General features: G+C 40.0%; 1 protein-coding gene across 1 annotated transcript in view; it reads left to right on the plus strand.

Moving 5' to 3' along the window:
* ERC1 (ELKS/RAB6-interacting/CAST family member 1) overlaps positions 1-19106 on the plus strand; it is a 282059-nt gene that overhangs the window by 242157 nt on the left and 20796 nt on the right. The window lies entirely within an intron of this gene.

Raw genomic sequence — 19106 nt, forward strand, 5'->3', positions numbered from 1 at the left:
GTAGCACCTACTGGCTGGTGTATTTTCTCCACTTTGACTTCCTCTCTAAGGGACAGTGGTGTAAGAAGGAGAGGCATTGTGAGGCAGGAGCCTACACTACACAGCCTGGATCTAGACACTGCCACTTAAACTCTGTGGCCAAGGGAAAGTAAGGTCACCTCTCTGTAGGAGTTTCTTTATCTAGTTCATGAATTTTTCCATGCTTTGTGTTAATGTAGGATATCAGCAGTTTCTCACATCCCTAAGCACTGTACTTTGTGCGGTGCTGTAACTGTTTCATTGCTGTTGAGCTCATGAATTTAGAGTTCATTCAGAGAAGAACAAGTTTTCAGTGACTGTTAGTTACTGTTATTGGAAATATCATCATCTAAGTGCATTGCTTTTATTTCAGAAGTAAGACTGTAAGGCTGGGGAGACTTGGAAGTTGTGAGTCCGGGATCTCAGGCATTTCTGTTCTAGCACAAGTGACTAGTAGCCGTTGTTAAGTGGTAACCAAGATACATTTTATTACTGAAAGTTTGATGTCATATATGTTGAGGAATATTTTTCTTTAGGAAAACAACGTGTAGGCTAGCAAGATTGCTCACTGGGTAAAGACACTTACTGAACAAGCATGGCAACCTGAATTCTATCTTCCTAACCCCACATATATCAGAGGGAGAAAACTAACTCCACAGACATGTCTACTGACCTTCACATGTGTGAACCATGGTATACACACAAACCACACACACACACAAACACACACACATATTTTAAAAAGATACTTTGAATTTTGTTAAGAGATTTCCTCTAATATATACATAGTCAGTGGCATTTTCTATAAAAGAATACATTCCATTGGTAGCAGTGACATGTTTGCCGACATAAGACTCCAAACAGTAATACAAAGCTGACCACTTTGGCCACCCCAGTGAGTGTACCAGTTGTAAGGCATTTTCTTCAGTAGTGATCAATGGGGTGCAGGGGTGGGGCCACCTTTATGTCGGTGGTTCTATGAAAGCAGACTGAGCAAGCGATGGGAGCAAGTCATCAAGCAGCACCACTGCCAACCCCATGGTCTCTGCTTCAGCTCCTTCCTCCACGTTCTTGCCCTGTTTAAGTTCCTGTCCTGACTTCTCTCAATGATAAAGTGATGTGTAAGCGTAAGCCAAAGAAACCCTTTACTCCCCAACTTGCTTTTGGTCAAGGTGCTGGGTCACAGCACTAGAACCCCTAACAAAGATGGAAGATTTCCTGTCTAAATTAGCTTGTTCATGCTGTTCTTTTTCCCTTCACTTCATCCTTTCTTTTTCCATTGACAATAGAACATAGGGGCCATGAGTAAAGGAATATTAATGTTTGCTGTTGCATTCCTGTTACCCTGAACAATGCCAATTCACCTTTATCTTAGTAAATGTATACACACACAAATAGAATGTATATGATTATAATGTGTGTGTATGTGTGGATTTGAAAGCACAGATATACCAAAATATTAATTATTTTCTGGAAATCTTCAAATTTTGCTTTCAAGTTCTTGTATCAAATTGAAAAGCAAGGCTGCATGTTTTCCACTGTCCACAGGACTGTCAGTGACATAATGAAATGCATAAAATTGTTGGCCCTGATTTGAGCTTGCCATAATTTCAAATACATTTGCAACACTATTTAATAGGAACACATATTGATAAGTTGATTTTTATCTTGAATCTGTGTTTTATCCTGAATCACTTAAAGAAGTAGTTAAAACCATTATAAAGGCTAAATATATAAGCCAGTTTTGATCATGTTCTGGCACAAAGTTTGTTTCTGATCTCACAAACAACTTAAGATGTTAAAGATCATAAAATATTTTCAACAGTTGACCTCAACTTAACCATCTTATTTCTGAAAGTAAATGATGTTGCCATAGTCTTCGTCTGTCAGTGCTGTGATGGAATCTTGGCCATTATGAAACTCAGATGTAAATATGAAATTCACATGCAAATTTTCTTGTTGTAAGTATGGTGTAGCAAGTACATCATCTCTTTTAATCCTACAAGTTTCTCTCTTTTAATCTGCCTTCCCTGAGGCATCATCATTTAACATCTGCACATTGACAAAGGAAGTTAATTTAACATGATTTTTACCGCTTTGTATAAATCTCTTGGTTTACACTGTCGTTTGCTTAGTCACCACAAAGTTCATGCTCAGGAAATACATGGTCAAGTTACAAAAAATTTTTGAATCTTTTCCCCCTTTCCATCCCATCTCACAAGGATAATTCAGCAACGCCATGGGACTTTATGCTGAAGATACATAGTACTAGGAAGTGCATTCCATACAAAGTGTGCTTGGCTCATTGGAATTACTGTTCAGTGAGGCTAAGACAAGGGGACTACAAGTTAATATAAAGTAGGTGTGGAGACGAAGTATTAATAGGGATTTAAGTGTGGACAGTAGGGGAAAGAGACTTAAGAAATGACAGTATTGTACACCCTACAGTTGTTGGCCTGGCCTTCTCTAAAGAGTCACATTTGACCCAGCACTTGGGAGATATAGACAAATGGATCTCTGAGTTTGAGGCCAGCCTGTTCTACAGAGCAAGTTTCAGGACAGCAGGGGCTACTCAGAGAAACCTTGTCTCAGAAAGAAAAAAAAAGGAGGCAGGGGAGGGTTGGTGGTAGAAGAAGAAGATCAGGAAGATGGAGAGTTCAAAAGGTTTCCTCAGTTACATAGTAAGTTTGTGGCCAGCTTGAGCTGTCTCGGAATTACTCCCTCCCCTTAAAACAAGAAAAGATTATATGATTTTGGTGGCTTTCAGAGTTATATTGCTTAAAGAACTTAAAAGCTTACATTAAAATATTTTGATTTGTTTTTTAGCTACAAAGCTTTTGGCAAGTGTTTTGGATCCCCACCCCTTCCCTTGGAACAAAATTAAGACAGTATGTTACTCTGAACCTAAGCTAGTCCTGATACTCACTACTTAGCCCAGGCTAGCATCAAACTTAAGGCAGACCTCTTGTCTCAGTCTCTCCAGTGCTGGGATAACACATCTGTACTCCAAGCTTGGTTCATAAGGTAGCTTTTTGGATTTGTTATATGTATATATGTATAGGCTGAAAGAAGAAAACATGGGTAAAGAGAGTCAAGGCAATCCGTATAGTGTTGGGGTAAAGGAAATTAAGGCTTGCTTTGACTGTAAACAGTTTCTAATCTTGGGTTGCATGATCAGTTGATTCTCAGACAATGGGAGCAACAGGCTTCTTTGTCTTCTCCATCCCATTAATTTTCTCTCTTTTTCATTTTTTATTGGATATTCTCTGTATTTATACTTCAAATTTTATCCCCCTTTCCCCCACTTCCATTCCTCCTCCCCTTGCTTCCATGAAGATGATCCTACTCCCAACCACTCATTCCCACCTCAGTGCCTTGGTATTCCCCTCTTTATAGCTTGTCTTGGTTTCTCCTTCTGGGACTTTAATTCCTTGATGGTTGGCCTAAGTTCCATTTTCTGAAACTTGTATATTCTGAACCAAGGCTATAGACCTTGCCTATCCTGAAATTAGAAGTCTCAGTCTAAGCTTGGAGTCAGGGGACCATCATTGATGAGAATTTAGTAGAAACAATTTCATTACTGAAAAGATCAGACTGCAGAAACCATAAGCACCCGGCAGATGAGTTGTTCCAAACATAAAAGAATGCTTTCGGCATCATGATATGCTTCAGACATTAATCTCAGTAAATCACTACAGTGTTAAGGCTGAACCTGACAGGTTTAACTTAATCGTGGAGAGCTGAAGGCCAAGTTGTAAAGTGGGCATCATGTATACATCCATAGCAGCTTACCCTAGTCTCCCAGGTTCCCTCCTGCGCTCTGTCAGATATCCACATCCAGTTGTCAGAGCTGTTTCCATCCTCTTAACCATTGAGCTTAAACAATTAGATCCCTTGGGCTGTAAAGGGAAATTTTAAAACATATTTTTAAGTTGTATACTAAGAATATAGCAAAACAGGAGCAATTCCAAAAAAGTAATGCCAGTAGATGAGAAGGAAAATATTACATGATTATATGTGTTTATATGAGCAGTTCCTGGAAGAAAAAACAGTAAAGCAAACCAAAAAATATAGGCCAGAGCTACTGGTGGGTCCATTAAACAGGACTTACTTCAGTGTATAAGCCTCAGCTACAAGCACTATTGTTATGGCTATGGTTTGCAACCATTCTCCATATTTGTAGGTACAGTATATAGCTGGAGAAGCAAGTTATGGGTCATCTAATGTCCCCTAACTTATTGTTGTGACTGCCAAAGTCACACCATGTTTTCACACCACCTAGAAGGCAAAAGGAATCTCAAGGTTGAGACTGACACTCATTATCTCTCTAGATTTTGAAAACTGCTTGTTAAAAGTTTAGTCGGTCTTTTGATATCAGGTCCCCTTCCACACTGGTTACTGTATAAATGTATTCACAAAGTTTCCAGTCTATCATTTAAGGTAGAGAACAAAAGCCTCATAACCAACAAGAAAAACAAAATCTGATCTGCCACATCAAGTTTCCAAGGCACCATAGTTTTTACCTATATTTGTTGTGTGCCAGGGCTTCAAAAAGAAACCCCAGATAGTTGCCTTTTAATTTTTTAAGTTATGCAAAGAAGTGGGTTCCATTATGGCATTTTTCTACATATACGTCATCATCCTTTGGTTTTATTCATCCCCTTCCCATGGATAACACCTGTTAGCCTTCCTGGTTTGTCCCACAATCCCCCATCCCCGTACTTTCATGATGTGTTCATTCCATTGCCCTCTCTTGCTCCCTCTCCTTTTCTTTAAAATCTTCTCCTTCCTTCTGATGCCCCATCCTATTTTCATGGTCTGCACATATATGTGAATGCACACACATACATAAATGTAAATCAAGAGTCTGCATGTGAAAGAAAATGTGGTGTTTGTTTTTCTAATTCTGGTTTATTTTGCTTAACATAATGCCAGTTCAAACTATTTTTCTGCAAACTATTTTTCTGCTTCATCTTTTAAGCTAATAAAATTCTATGTAATCACAGCAATATAAAGTAAACACAAATCAGAAATCATTAGACACAAGGTCACGTTATGTTTTCTCAAGATACAGTTTTCATTTTTATAATGTGTTGATTACAGAGTTCTGTTGTCACTCTTGTCATTTTTATGTTTCTGTTTTCTATTATTCTCTCTCCAGTCCTCAAAATCCCTTTTATTAGATAGTGTTCTTTTTATCTCACATCCCATGCCTTTACTCACCCTATGTATATACACATATATAATCATCACAAAGAGGGTCATGTGTGTGAATGAGAACATGGAACTTTTGTCTATCTCATGTACCCAACTTAATATTATACTTACAAGATCCATTATATTTTGATGTTTTTGATCCTTTAATTTCCCTTTAAACCAAAATAAATTTCTATTTTATAAACATATAACTTAAAAAAAATCTATGTATACACAGGTCACATTATTTTTTATTCTCTCATATGTTGATAGGTTCCTAGCTGGTTTCATTCCCTAGCTACTGTAAATAGCTGCCTCTCTGAGTACTCCTCCACATACTCACCCACTCCAGCATTCCCCTTCACTGAGGCATCAAGCTTCCACAGGACCAAGGACCTCCCCTCCCAGTGATGTCATATAAGGCCATCCTCTGCTACATATATATCTGGAGCCATGAATTCCTCCATGTATACTTTTTGGTTGATGCTTTACTCTCTGTGAGCTCTGGGAGGTCTAGTTGGTTGATATTGTTCTTCCTATGGGGCTGTAATCCCCTTCAGCTCCTTCAGTCTTTCCCCTAGCTCTTCCATTGGGGTTCCCAAGCTCAGTCCAATAATTGGCTGTGAGTATCTGCATCTGTATTGGTCAGGTGCTGGTAGAACCTCTCAGAAAACAGCCATACCAGGCTCCTGTCAACAAGCTCTTCTTGGCATCAGCAATTGTATGGGGGGATTGGTGTCTATAGATGGGATCGATCCCTAGGTGGGGTGGTCTCTGGGTGGCCTTCCTTCAGTTTCTGTTCCTTTTTTTTTTCTTTTGTCCCTTTCTTTCCTTTGGACAGGAATATTTCTGGGTTAACAATTTTGGTATTGGTGGGTGACCCCATCCCTTAACTGTAAGAACCTTCCTATCTATTGGAAGTGGTCTCTACATATTCTGTCTCTCCTTTGTTGCATATTTCAGCTAAAGTCATCCTGATTAAGTCCTGGGAGCCTCTTACTTCCTTGGCATCTGGGAATTTCTAGTGGCTACCCCAGTTCCCCATTCCCACTGCTACACATTTCTATTTTGATTTCCTGACCCTCTGTACTTCTGTCCCTTTCAATACTTGATCCTGCCCTCCCTTTTTCCCTCCCCCTTTTCTTTCCCTTCCAGACCCCTCCCTCCCTCTACCTCCTGTGATTTATTTTGCTCCCCCTTCTACTTAGGATTGAAGCATCTACACCTTGGTCTTCTGTTTAAAATTTTCTGTACTTGTATCAGTTTGAAAATATTAGGTCATGCATTAAGATCTTTGGTTCATTTTTAATTGATTTTTGTGCGAGGTAAAAGATGAAGATCTAGTTTTTGTTCTTCTACATGTATATATTCAGTTAATTATTTGTTGAAGAGTGTGTCTTTTGTATTGTGTGATATTAGCTGTGTGGGTTTATTTCTGGATTCTCCATTCTGTTAATCAGACATTCTTTGCTAGTATCATGCTGTCTCTATGAACTCTTAATAGTGCCTGGTATTACACCTCTCTTGCTGTTCTTGCTGTTTAGGATTGCTTTTGCTATTCTGGACCCTTTATGTTTCCATATGAATTTTAGAGGATTTTTTCTGACTCTGTGATTAGTAATTTGTTGGGGGTTATTTTGAATCTGTAGATCACTTTTGGCAGTACAGCCTTCTTTATATTAGCTTTGCCAATCCATGAGCATAGACAGTCTTTCCATCTTGCAGTGTCTCTAGTTCCTCTATTCCATGTCTCCAGGAGACACAAAAGGACAAAACCTCATCATTCCTCCTAATAGTCCTCTCTTGTCTGTCAGAAGTGACCTGGGCTGTATGAACTACTGTGGGGCTTTTTGCAATAGCTTTTGCAGCAGAAGATAGAAAAAGATTTGATGCTAATCTTGATACAATCTCATTTCTTTTCCTGTATCGCTCTCTCATGGTGTTATCTTTTCTTAAGCTATGCCATTGTGTGATGTATGTACAATAATGAACCTATACTTCCTACTGTTTTCTCTAATGAAAGGCTACGACGTCTCATCTACGAAACTGAAAAAGCATTCTTTGTTTAGCTTCTCTTACACGGTATGTACATTGTTCTCATAGTGTTTGGCCTGGTATCACAGAATGAGTTTTGCTTCTAGATCTAGACTGGCCCCTCAGCACATGTGTCACTACTGGTCACTTAGCATCTTTAGGCATTAGATCCTCTGTACTAAGCCATAATAAAACATGTGTGCTGTCCTAGAGAGGCCTGAGAAGGAAGGAAGGGCTCTTCAGGGAGGTGGAAAATGCAGTAGGAAACTAACTGGGGGGGGGGGGAGAAATTGGAACTTCGGGGAGGAGGACAAATGAGTGTAAAGTATGATGTGTACACATAAAGATGCTAAGATGAAACCCATTACGTTGTATACTAACCTAAGATTAATGAAAGAATGACTACATCTTGCATTGAGGGATAATGTGAGAATTAAATGTCCTCACTTATTCCATGCATGTTACCCTTTGCCAGGAACCCAGGGGGTGCTCAGTAATAGCAGTAAGGACAGCATTGGTGGCAGTGGTCACCTGCTTTCAAATGGTCCTTGTCTGTCTCCTATGTCCTATTATGAAATGCATTCTTCTGATCAGCCATAAAACTAGGCCTAGTAAACAGTTTTTTCATCACTAAAATATAATCACAAAAATGAGAATCTTTCTGAGCCTCCGAGCCTAGAGAGCTCAACACTAGCTCAGCAACTCCATTGTTTTGTCCTTGAGGTCCTGTGGTGAGACGTTAGGCCCTGCCCAGTTACCTCCAAGAAGCACCCCACAAAAAAAAAATTTATTTCTTCCACTTCTGCAGTTGTCTGACTAAAGAGAATATTTATGCAGTAGAAACAAATCATTAAAAATGTTATTACCTCTCTGTACTGTGGTCACAGATATACTCTATATTCTTGTGGTTTCCTCTGTGATTTAAAGGGGGTAGAGTGTCCTTTACCTCATGTGATTTATTTCTTAGAAGTGACAGTGTTTATGTATCACTAAAGTATATGCACTCAGATTCCTGGGTTCATATCATGATGAGGAATATTCACCTAATAAATTATTTATGATTTGGGCATTTTCCTAAACAACCATATATCCTCAGAATTATGTGCAATGAGACCCTTTGCATCCTACCTGTTGTTCACAGTCATCTGAAAATACAGAGTTCTAACAAACTCACAGATTCTTACTGAATGAAAATATTAGCAGTTTGAGATGTGTCTCAGTGGCCCTATATTCAAACCCCCATGCACACCCCTACACATACACATGCATGCACACACACATACACATGAAGTTTGCATGTATTTTGCTTACTTTTATGCAATAGTAGCCACTGTTTTCAAATATTTTTGTTTCTCCCCACTCCCTAAAAAGTTATTATCTAATCTGATACCATTTATATGTAAGAGCCCTGGGTGAGCCGTTCAGTATTTATTACATTTTTCTAACATACTGCATATTAAGTTCAGTACTCAGCCCCTGAGGTTATCATCCTGTACAACCCTTTGATGCTAGTTTTGAAAGACAGATCTACATATGCTGTCGTGTGATATTGTTTTATTAGGTGATGCTGTGGAGGGCTATTAGTTGATTCCTGTCTCATCTGCACTCTTCAACAGCAGCTTTGTTACAGCAGGGCTCTATGGCACTATTTCTGTTAACTTGTCCTTGACTCCCCACAATTATTTTGTTATACATCCTTTCTGGTAGGATTCTTAGGTATTTGTGGTTAAATGAACATTTTCTTGGACACAGAACTGTATCATCAACCAAAACAGAAGAGCCTTTCTCCTGTGATGTATCTCCCTCTTCCTAATGCTAGGATGAGACCAGGTCTCCAGCTGGGCCTGGCAGACAGTGTTTCTGGGATAAATGAAATGAGCACAGTTGATTGAGGTGTAGCTGGACTGCATCACTGCTTTCCCATTGTGCCAAGAGATCAAAGCAGTGTACAAACAGAGGCTTAGTCTAGAAAATATTCAAAGCAGATGGCTCATTCTTTCAGTGAAAATTCAGATTTTTAAGGCAAAAAAAACTTGTTAATAAGACACCATTAAAAGATGATCAACTGTGGCTGTTTCTTCCTAGATTTCAAGACTGGAATCACAAACTTTTGGTATGAGGAGGTAGTTGGCAAACTTAGAATGGCCTTTAGCTGCTTTTCCTATGACTATGAAATAAGTTATTCAGATTTTGCATTTGGTACTCTGGAAACAGTCAAAAACTTTTTTCTCTCAATTTTATTGGATATTCTCTATATTTACATTTCAAATGTTATACCCTCTCTCTCACTTGCTTCTATGAAGGTGCTCCCTCTCCCAATCACCCTCTTCACCTCAGTGGAGAAAGCAGTCATAGACAACACATAAACAATTGAGTGTGGCTATAAATTACTAACATTTGATGAACTCTAAAATTGGTTTTTATATAGTTTTGTGTATCACAAAATATTCTTTAGATTTTTCTTTTTGAGAATTGAAAATGGCAAAGGAAAAAGAATATAAGTCTATAATCCTAGCACTTACAAGGCTCAGACATGGGGCTTATGAATTTGAAGTCAACTTGGGCTACATAGGAAGGAAAACCCTGTCTCCAAAAGAGAAAAATGTATAAAGCATCCTTAACTCAGAACCATACAGAAACAGGCAGCAGTGCTAGACGTAGTCCAGCAACTGTAATTTTCCAGTTTCCGGTTTCCTCTGCTCCCGTTCCAGTCCCTGGTGCAGCCTAGCACTGGGGCTTTTTTCCCATGTACTTGAATCCTCACAGAACAGCTGTGCACATTCCTGTTGTATAGATAGTGAACCCTAGCTGATGATTGTTGTAGAAGTTAACAAGGCAGAGGTTCTCTTTGCCAGTGTTGTGGGCCTCTCCACTAGAGAATGACAGGTTCTAAAATTCAGCCAGTCTGTCTCCAAAACTTGAGCTTATCTTCAGAAACAACATCACATTGCTTAGTCATTCTGCACTGTTTCACACAGTACTGAAGATTTTTAGCATTTAACCTAAGTGACACAGACGGCACCTTACACACCTTTGTTTCCCTCTGTCCTTCTCTCCCTCCCATCTCCATACCTCTCTCTCTTCCTCCCTCCCTCCCTCACTCCCTCCCCAACCCCCATGTCAGAGGGCGCCTCTGAAACTGGATACCCAGTGATTAGTGCATGATGTCACCATGCAAGGGCCTGCGTGCTTCTGACCACTGTGTTTAAATAACCATTTCTAGCCATAGCCACAGTGACCATGCTGCTTTATTTCACTTGCCCTGAAGAATGTAGAATATTTTTCCTAGGCAGAGCACACCTAGAATTTTAGCACTTAGGAGTTTGGGACAGGAAGATTGCAAGCTACCCTAGACAACATAGTGAGACTCTGGAGAGAAAGACAGACACTACTATTATTTGTGTTTAAAAGGCTGTGAATTGCTGGATTCCACATTAGCTGTTGCTATAGCAGTGTCCAAAGTAAGTGCAGCTCTGTTCTGTCCGGTTTGTTTGTCTTGTGACCAGGTCTTAATATGTAGACCAGGCTGGCCTCAGACTCTTGGCAGCCTGAGTCTCAGTCTCAGTTCCCTGAGTGATAGGATTACAGATGTCAATGACCACACCAATCTGAATCAGTTCTTTATAAAACTCATAGGTTACAAAGCATCACCTAAGTTCGTTTAATTCCAGGATAGCTAATAAAATAATAGTGATTGACATGGAGCACACATAGTTAAGCTGCCAAGCAGCTATGCTTTGCTAGAGCTGCAAGTTGTCATGGCTCTAAGACAAGCCAGCACACACCAGGGACTCCTGTTAAGAACAAACCCAGCCTCAGCCACTCAGGCTCTATCCCCTGTGCTGGTAGTGAGTGCCTGTGTGTTTAGTAACATACAAACCTGATGCTCAGTTCTCTCGTTCACAGAAATGGATGAGTGTTAAGCAAACCAGGAGAGGTTGAAACCCTTCATGTATACCAGTTGCATAACACTGACCTCAAGATGTTTGAGGGAAACCCATCTTCATAGAATGGCTTTTCCATATTCTTTGAAATGATGCATATTTGTGACGTCTAATGGTTTATTAGCTGGACATGTGACAGAAGCCTATCAGACCCAATACTTGGTAAAATGGACAAGACAGAGAGGCTTGACCCTGTGGATGACCCAGACACAGTTTGCTATCTCCCATCAACCATAGAGTCTCTTAAATCATATAGCTACTGAAGCCTACAAGACAGCCTAGGATAGAGACTCACACGGCTACCAGGACTGCACAAAGGATAATGAGTATTGCTGCTAAGCCCAAGGACCTGACTTTATGTCTACTATGCTATAAAAAGAGAACAGATTCCTACAAGTTGTTCTCTACCTCCACATTCATCACCTGGCACATTCCCAGCCTTAAACACATAGACAAAGAGGCGGGAGAGGGAGAAGAAGAGGGAGAGAGAGAAAATAGATAAATTTTTTGTTAATTTTTTTATGAACTTTACATCCTGCACCCCAATTCCCCTTGTTCCCCTCATCCCTTTGTATCCACTCTCTGCCTTTGCAGCCTCCACCAAAAGGGGGAAAAACCTATTATGGAAGCTGTCACATGTTTGTGTATTGTGTTAGTGTTTCCCACAGTATACCCTATTGTCCACACTTCTTTACTAAATGTTCATTGCAGTGAGTCATTGGTCTGGTTCTGCTCCTCTATCAATACTGGATTCTCATTGGGACTCCTCTCAGATGTCCTATTATTGCCCTGTGTCGTGGGGCTCCTGCAGCTATGAATTTGTAGGACCAGAGCCCCTTCATGCACTTTAGCAGCTCATAGATGGGGTAGATGTTAGGGTGAATCTAGGCCTGGGTGGTAGCTGAACAGGTCAGCCTACCTGCTTGCCTTGGTACATGATTGGGGTCATTTCAGGCTTGCCCTGCCCATCTGTGTCATGTGGCACCAGGCTACGGCTCACCAGGGTGAGTTCTCCAGCCAGCAAGGCCAGCTCTTCTGCTCCCGTGATCTTGGGGGGCCAAGCTCTTTTGCCTGCCATGGGTGGCAAGTGGCATCTCTCCTTTGCCCACACCACTGTATAGCATGCAGCTGAAGACTGGGAGTTGTCTTGAGTCGTCTGCCTTCTTGAGCTAATTGGTACTGGATTGAGGTGGTCTTGGGTTCTCTGCCACCCAGACCACTTGGCACTGGACCAGGGTCATTTCAGGCTTGCCCTACCCACCTGAGTCATGTGGCACCAGGCTAGGGGTCATTTTGGGTTTCCAAACAATATTTTTAAAGAGACGCTCAACTAAGTTTAATAGTATATGCCTGAAATCTCAATTTTTGGGAGTTAGAAGTAAGAGCATCTACAGGTTCAAGACCATCTTCAGGTACATAGTAAATTCAAAGCCAGCTTGGACTACAAGAGACTGTTTTAAAAAAGACCAGGAGTCTCTAAGAATTGTATAGTGCACATATTTGAGCAAGTTGCTTAGAACTTGTAAACTACAAGGTATCTGGTTAGTTGTTGCTGCTGTGATAAAATACCCTAACAAAGCAACTTAAAGAAGAAAGACTCACAGTTCTGAGTCAGTCCGTCATAGAGAAGTCCTGGTGCAGAAGCTGGAAACAACTTCTCATTGACATCCATGCTCAGGATGCAGCAAATGGTGTGTGGTGTCTGTTTACTTTCTCCTTTTGATGCAGTCTGGGACATGAGCCCAGGGATAAGTGCTGCCCATCCTGATGGTGGGACTTCCCACCTTAGTTAACTTGACCACCAAGATAACCCTTCACAGACATGAACAAAGACTAACCTAAGATAGATAATTCTCACAGGTGTGCCCAAAGGCCGCCTCCTAGGTGATTGTAGATTTTACCAACTAGGCTTTCAGTATTAATGTCACAGTGAGTTCCACAGAGCCAAACATATACTTTCTGGGAAAAGAATCTGGGTAAACTGCTACTATGAAGTGGGTTGAAGCTGGTCAGGTGACTCAGCAGGTAAAGCATTTACCTCAGCAGGTGCCATCACTTTAAACTGCATGAAGGATAATGCCCAGGATGCAGGACTGATTACATTCTAACCCCCATTCCCATCAACGAGTGTAGCGTCAGGAAATAGGGAGTGCTTTGCTCTTTTTCTTCAGTGGTGATGTTTTCTTGGGGGAAAGGTCACAGAAAAATTCTGAACTATAAAACTAAGAGAAAGTAATGATTTATCTTCAAAAAGGATTGCCATAGTTCTTCATATTTTAAAATGTATAATCTTTTGCAGCTTTCATAGATAAGCTTGGATTTTAACAGGCCCTTATATCCAAGATCTTCAGAGAAACTTTCTACTTTTAGAACCAAGTATTTATTAGTGATAAGATTTCTAATCACTGGGTGTGGTGGCACATGCCTTTAACCCCAGTACTTGGGAAGTAGGGACAAGTGGATCTGAGGTCAGCCTGGTCTACATAGTAAGTTCCAAGACAGCCAGAGCTACATAGTAAGACCATGTCTCAAAAAAATTTGTTTTCTAACACATTTGTCCATCCTTTACCCAAAGGACCTTGGATATGTGCTCCTACTTGTCCCTGCATGCTTAGTATCCCCCTTACCTCCCTCTCTGCAGAGAGGGTGGCAGGCCCAGTGACTCTCTGGTCCAAAATCTTTATTAAACAGATGGCAGTAGTCAGGTATTATCTCTTATTAATTAATGTGGTGATACGGGGTCATCCCAAAGATCCCAAGGATGCAGATCCTGTAGCACAGAGCCAAACCCCTGAGTCCTTTGTCAACACTCATAATATGGATAACATTCTGGGAATTTCTCTTTTATGAGTAAGCATCAGATTGAAACAAAGGATTTATTTCATAACTTAAGCGTTCCTGGAAGATTTTGTTATGTGTTGTGGGAAATCAATGCATGATGGTCACAGTATAATCAGTGAGAGCTGTCCAGACGCAGATGGAGAGAGCAGAGAGAGGAGAGCTGGGCTCAGCTCTGCATGCTCTCACTTCTACTTCCGCCTTAGCCCTTACTTCTTATTTTAATTTTTGAAATGTTAGGTGTTTGTTGATGTACTTTAAATAAAAGTGGCTGTACTATCCTTCCAGCTAACCTAGGTGCAGTCTAGAACTTGCTGGCATATTCTATCCAAACAGATCTCTTGTAAAATATGTGTAAAGTGAGAGTTACTCTACCTTCTCTTGTTTTCTGTTAGGATGAGTTAGGGATGACTACAACACCAAACATGTGTGGGGAATCTATTCATCATTTGGCTTGACCTTCAGATGGCAAGACTCATTGTTTCAAAGGCTGCATCCCAGAGGAGTACAAATAAAAAGCTTGGATTTTATAATCATATTTGAAGACTAAGTCAGACTAAATCTCAACCAAGGCAAATAATTTATTTTGCAATTCAAGAGTTCTTGACATTGGTTTCAAAATTAAAGGCTAAAACAAGTATAAAGTTATTATACAATTCAACTATTATATATACCCAAAGCATCGGTTCCTTAATCTCATAAGTCCTTTTAATATACAGTAGAAATACATTTTCATATGTTCTCATTGGTTAGAATACAACATACCATTCAAGAGACATTCACTTAAACTGAATTTTTTTTCTTCTAGTTAATTATGACTTAATAGGCAATATACTTAATTGATGTAATAAAAATACCACAGAGTTTTTCTGTTTTAAAGAACTCTTTCATAAATGAGCTGCTTTAAGTGAGAATGTAATATTTAGCTCCACAACATTACAAAGAATTTAACACTTCAACTTTGACCTTCCTGGCCAACTAAAATATTGACCAGGAGAATCTCTCAGTGAGAAGAAATGTAGAAGTGGTAAACGTTATTCTCCTCTCTCTGCTGGGCCTCTATTAAAGAATCCCAGTAAGACAGGTGTGCCTGGGACATTAGTCAGTCAGCTAATAAATGGGACTTTCCTGATACATTCTACATTGAAAGGCAGTAGACAGTAACTCAATAAAGAATCAGAACTACCCACTAATATTTATGCAGTTGATACATGAACAGCAAATCTTTCTCTGAAGATGTCAGCAAGTAAAAAAGAACACAGAGCTTTTATGGCTAATTCAGAATTGTAAGCAGCTACAAAAGACTCTTGGTAGTTGGAAAACTAATTTTCTAGGAAGACTAAGAGTAGCTAACACATATATAGCAACATTTAAAGGGTGCGTGCGTGCGTGCGTGCGTGCGTGCGTGCGTGCGTGTGTGTGTGTGTGTGTGTGTGTGTGTGTGTGTTTACTGGTGCCTCTTCTAGTGGGAGGACATCAGGTTCTAAAATGGGTATTGAGAACCAAACATCAGTTTCCTGAAAGAACAGAAATGGCTCAGCAAGTAAAGGCACTTCCCACCGAGCCTGCTGAGCAGGACCCACATGGTGGAAGGAAAGAAATAATCCCCTCAAGTTGTCATCTGGCCTGTGTGTGATCAGTATGACACAAACACACAAAGAAATAAATGTGATTTTAAAAAACATCTTCCAAACAATGGAATTTTAGTTCCCCAAGGGCAAATATTTTAGTTTCTAATAATTTTTAGCACCATTTCATCCAATCTTTATGATGAGGGCATGGATAACTTCTCTGTTATAACGAACTAACCTACACTTAGTTCAGAGGAAAACCAGGTTTAGTGGTACTGACTTGTAATCCCCGCTTCAAAAAGCTGAACCAGGAGGATCACAACTTCAGCTTCAAGGATCATAATGGACTGAAACTGTGTGAACAGATGACAATATTTATGGATCCTACATGGAATCTCTTTTCAACTTGTTTTCAGAAAGAGTCTCTTGTCTCAAGACAAAACAAACCAAACAAAATTCCCCAAGAGTACAGTAAGAAGAGAAAAAAACGGCCCTCTTAATTGGATGGGTGTGATGGAGTGGGGGGTGTTTTTGTTTGTTCTGTCCTAGTATTGAAATGTTGAACAATCTGTATATTTAGAACTCATAGGTAATGAACCATACACATAGAATATTGTAGAATATTCCTTCACTCTCTACTCTGAAAAATACAGAAATAGTTTCTTAGTCTTTTAAAAGCTCACTAGTTATCTTAGCTAAATGGAAATGAAGTCAAAGCAAACACCTTCAAACCACTGTCCTAGTGCAATCAAAAGCTGGCCCTGAAACCAGTTAGAGAACCTGTTACAACAAATCCTTATGAAGAAACAACTCTCAGCTAGAATGAAATTTTCTCCTGTCATAATTTATTTTCATTAACATTGAAACTGTAGAATTGGGTCTAGTTATTGTCACAGCTGCTTCTGAGGCCGAGGCAGGAAGATCACAAGTTCAAGGCCAACTTGCTTATCATAGCAAGACCTTTCACAAAATTTATATTTAAAAAAAGTTAAGGACATAGCCCAGTAAATAGGGTACTTCCCCAATATGTGTCCCTAGATTCAATTACCTGTACCACACATCGACACTATAAAATTAGGTAAGTGTAGAATGGTGAAAACACTCACATTTGGTTGGTACCTTTTGGTCATAACAAATATACCCTAAGAAGTTGATTTTTAACTTTTTTCTATTAAAATTATATAGATGTGTGTGTGCGTGTGTGTGTGTGTGTGTGTGTGTGTGTGTGTGTTACTTATCGATAGATGGATAGATGATAGACTGACAGACAGACCGTGTTTTTCCTTGGGTGTGAACTCTGGTGGTATGGGGAATAGGAAAGGTGTAAAAGTAGAAGGGTGGACAAGAAGGTTGGGAATCAGTGTTATTACATATATGCACGAAAATATCATAGGCCTGGTGGCACAGGAAACTGAAACAGAAGGTTCATTGCAAGTTCAAGGCCAACCTGGAGCAACCTAATGAGACACTGTCTCAAAACAATAAAGGAAGATCTGGGGACGTAGCTCAATGTCACTTGCTTAATGTGTAGAAGACCCTAGACTTGATTCTCAGTACTGTAGTAGGGGCAATATATCAAAAAGTAACCCCATTGTTTTGTATAACTAATATTCTGCCTGTAATATGAATTAAATAGAAAAATATTCATTTACTTTTGAGACAGGGTCACAATGCTGCAAACTCATTGTCTTAATTAGGTTTTTTATTGCTGCAACAAAAACATCATGACCAAAAACAAGTTGGGGGAGGAAAAGGATTTCTTGGCTTACAGTTTCACATTACTGTTCATTGAAGGCAGTCAGGACAGGAACTCCAGCAAGGCAGGATCCTGAAGGCAGGAACTGATGTAGAAGCATGCTTGTACTCCCGTGGCTTGTTCAGTTTGCTTTCTTAGAGAACCCAGGACCACCAGCTGAGGGATAGCACCATCCACAATGGCGGGGAGGAGGGGGACACTTTTCCACCAATCATTAATTGAGAAAATGCCTACTTGAGAAATTGAAAAATGGCTACTTCTTATGGTGACATCTTCTCAATTAAGGTTCCCTCCCTCCCTTCAGATAACTCTAGCTTGTGTCAAACTGACATAAGACTGACTAGCCAACACACCCACCACCTTCCTCCTTTAGACTCTCGAGTACTGGTTTTAGCAGTAGTATACCACTGTGCCAGCCTCTTTTAATCTTTACTCTTTCCATGGTGAGTGTGCATCAGGGCTCAGAAATGAAGCAGTCTTTTCTGAGGAGTTGGGTTGTTTGTGAAGAACTGTCTAAATCCTTCACTCTCTAAACATCTGCTTTGATTGGAACACTTTTTCCTTCTTTGATTGGCTCTGTCGATCTTCATCTCATATATAGAAAATGCTGATGGAAAACTATTACCACCAACCTGCTGACCAGAGGCCATTTGTGTGTGTGTGTGTGTGTGTGTGTGTGTGTGTGTGTGTGTGTGTGTGTGTGTGTTTTGTAAATTAAAGTGATGCCAAACTGTTTCACTTTCTATAATTTGTCTATCCAGGTCCCATTTTTGTTTCTATATTATCCTAAACTTGAGGTAAAGATTGAGGGATTCCTAAAGAAGTTGATGTTTCTTTTGATTTGAAGATGATCCCCTAATCCCTTATCTGTGAGATGGTATAGGGGTGTCTTGGTAATAGAAAAATGTCAGGCTAGTGGCATGCAGCAGGTACAAGTTTCTGGAGTGGATGGCCTGGGAACTCTGCCAAGGCTCAGCAGCTCCCATACTGGAATGCAAAACTTAGACTAGCTCTTTTTGATCACCTTGGGCTGTGTCCTCACTGCCAATACCTAGCCAGAGTTTTGTCCCCAAAGCTGTCACATGAAACATGGAACAGAATCCATCAATCAACATACTCCCAAAGAGAATTTAAGGAATAGTTACTCATCTAGGATAAAAAGAACCAGATAGGAAAGAAATTTACAGCAGGTCTCTTAAGAAAAACACAGAACCAATGTTACAAATGAGGGTTTCAAGCCTTGGCTGTGAGTCAGGAGCTTGGTGTTATACAGAGATCTGCTAGTCACTGTATGCAGAGAAAGACTATCAGAGAACCTCTGAGACTTGAATGAAGGGAACCCAGCCAGCATGAAACAGATTTAGTAATGAGTTCTCTCATCATACGTCTAAGCCAAGAACAACACACACCTTCTCCAGAGACTGAATTTTTCTTCCATTCTTGGAGGTATAAGACCATGTGAAGTATGTTACCCAGGCTTTCAGATGAGCAATTTTCTCTAGCAGCCTTTTGAAATCTGTTAATAAAGAAGTGCACAAAGCACTTGTAGGGTCACTGGAGGCTTTGGACATCAGCAACATCTTTGTACAAACAAACTGATCTGGACTGGCAAATGACTTGGCAATAAAGATATCACCAAGTCTGAAGACTTGAGTTCAGTCCTCAGAATTCACATAGTGAAGAAATAATTGACTCCCAACGGTTGTCCTTTGACTCCCACAAACATGTACAATGTAATAAAAATGCACA

The sequence above is a fragment of the Micromys minutus genome (genome assembly GCF_963924665.1).
Source record: "Micromys minutus genome assembly, chromosome: 3".
In the NCBI taxonomy this organism is placed as follows: Eukaryota; Metazoa; Chordata; class Mammalia; order Rodentia; family Muridae; genus Micromys; species Micromys minutus.